The sequence below is a fragment of the Euprymna scolopes genome, chromosome 21 (genome assembly GCF_053919585.1).
Source record: "Euprymna scolopes isolate OS-2025 chromosome 21, ASM5391958v1, whole genome shotgun sequence".
NCBI lineage: Eukaryota > Metazoa > Mollusca > Cephalopoda > Sepiida > Sepiolidae > Euprymna > Euprymna scolopes.
In genome coordinates, this window is record NC_136502.1 from 28161795 (window position 1) to 28164853 (window position 3059).

Sequence of the window (3059 nt, forward strand, 5' to 3'; positions counted from 1 at the left end):
TAAGGATGCAGGACTCTATAAGGATGATGGCCTGGTTCTAGTAAGAAATTCTATTAACTTCAAAACTCGAAGAAAACAATAATTTGTACACAAAACTATAAAAACATTTCTGCTTGAAACTGAGATCACAGTAGGAATTAAGATTACCAACTTCCTAAATGTTGCATTCAACTTCATCCATCGTACAAATAAATCACATAGCAAAGAAAATTATGATCCATAGCCAGCGGTTAATAACCTTGTTTTTTTATATTTTTGTATTAAAGTATATGTTTTAAATATATAGGTATTGTAATTTTACAAATGAAAAGTTTTAATTGAAATTACCTCAAATTAAAATTTATGAACATTATTTTAAGAAATGTTTTGGTAATTTATTCTTTGAAATCACTTTAATTAATTACTGTTAATATCGACAATGCTTTTACATAGACATAGGAAAATAGGATAATAATAATTACAAACAAATAACATCAAACATTAATATGTTATAAACTGTGTAATAAAATGTACGAATAGCTATGTTGGTGTCTTTACTTTCTAATATATATATATATATATATATATACACACAGTATTCCCAAATACTTGTATTATTGATTTAAATAGCAGTGAGACATTTTGATATATAGGTGTGATAAATGGAAACAATTTTTTATGTTCTTTTCTGAAGTTTCAATGGTCTAAATTAAATTTTTTTGTGTCATATACATATATATGTGTGTGTGTGTGTTTATATACGAATATTATGTGTGTGCGTGACACATGCATGTGCGTATACTACTGTTTGTCTTGGTACGTGTAACAAAGAATTGATCAGACAAAGACGCACGTAAGTAGAGTAAAAACTTGTTTTATTCTTTGTTTTTATTTTATTTAACGGTGTAAATTACTAGATATTATTCGAAGACAATGTTATGTCACACACACACACACACACACACACACACACACATGTACACATGAACTATGACATTCGGTTGTGTAGTGGTTATAAGCACATTTTATGGGCTTATTCTGCAAGGTTCGTGTTCACTAATAAAAAAACTCTCCAGTCATGGATAAAATAGTAGCATAAATTAGACTCTCAAGCCTTGGTTGTACAAATCGTCTATGAGGAGGAAAACTCCTATAGTTTTTCTCTGCTTATCCAATCCTTATTTCCGGTTGTGCTGGATTTTTCTTTGCTGAGAAAGAATCCAAGAGAGGTGGGGTTGGTGTTTGCACAACCAATGCTTCACTATAGATTCTTCACAGAGGTTATCCATTGTCTCTCGATGCAAAAAAACGGATATTTTTGCGAACTACGGCGTCGTCACAGTCTACTTAAAAATCTTTCGAATCTATTCTGTTGACTGACAGTAAAAGTATGAAGCTAGTGCCTACTACCAGCTATAAGTAAGGCAGCAACTTTTATTCAATTAATCGTATACAATAAGTTTTGAATAACTCAAGAGTTTGATATATATATATATATATATATATATATATATATATATATATATATATATATATATATATATAGGGTGACCCCCCCCCAAAAAAAAAACGGGCCCAAAGGCTAATTAGGCTCCATTTCTTAGTGTTTTTTCCGAATGAAATGAAACTTTGGTCATAACGAGTTTATTATATTCAAAACATTACATCAAAACACTAGGGTCTCTGGCTTTTTTTCTCCGTTCTACAGCATATGTTCTAGATGGCCTTCATTTAGCTTTTGTTTTTGTTTTTTTAGTCACCCTGTGTATGTATGTATATATATATATATATATATATATATATATATATATATATATATATATATATATATATTGTTGTGGCAGGATCCACCTAATTAGCATACGTGGAGTGTGAACCATAAATATTGTATTGTGTAAATATTGTATATACTTTCTTGCTCTCAATATATCTGTTCTATTTTACTTTTGTGTTGCAGTTATTTATTTCCATGTGTTCAGTCGAGTTTCAACAAACCTGAACCTGGCCTGCAGGACATTATATATATACAAATGTAGGCAAATTTGGGCATATTTTATTGGTTTGAAAATATAGGTTCTTTTTTTACCAATTGTCATAAAATTTTAATCATAGGATAGTATTATAATCTTCAAAAGATTTCATCCCATAGAATTAAAGAACAATTTGGTTACTAGTATAGATATATCCATATATGTGTGTGTGTGTGTGTGTGTGTGTGTGTGTGTGTGTGTGTACATTTCCCTACACAATAACTCTGTAAATTTTAAGTCTACAGACTCGTAATTTGATATACAGGGTACTGAGATTTGAGAAAATCTTTGTGATCCGTTTTCGACTAGAAATTTGGCTGTTAAGGGGTCAAAATTCAACGATTTGACCTTTGAGAACTCTACCAAATTCCTCCGACAATGTTGGGTTTAAACACTTAAAATTTTAGATATAGGTTCCTTGGACATGGATCTAACTTAATCACTTGATTGGAGCCCAAAACAATAAATGTTAAGAGGTCATAATATGGGTCAAAGTTTAAAAAAAATTCACTGCTTTTTTTTTTTTTTTTTTTTTTGCTCAACATACATCTCCAAACACGCCGGGCTGAAATGCTAGTAATTAATAATAACCACTTCTGTCCAAATCTTACGAAGTTACAGGATCGTTGATACAATTCAGTAGCGGAAACATGTGTAACTAAACAGATAAAACGGTAATAAATTTTAAAAAATATATTTGCTCTGCAATAGTATTGAGCACCTACTTCAAGTTTTACTATTTACCAATCCTTATATATATATATATATATATATATATATATATATATATATATATATATATATATATATATATATATATATATATATATATATATAACACGTTTTTGGCAATTTTATATGTTCCAAATCTCAGCGACAAATTGATCAGAATTTAACAAATAAAGGCTCGTTAGAAAGGTAATTATCTGAATTGTGTAGTGGGCTATGTGACATTGGCCCATAAGCTGACACATTAAGGGGATCATCTATCATCCAGAGCCTGTTTTTAACACTTGTTTTACAGTCATAAAATGTTCTAATCATAGTTAT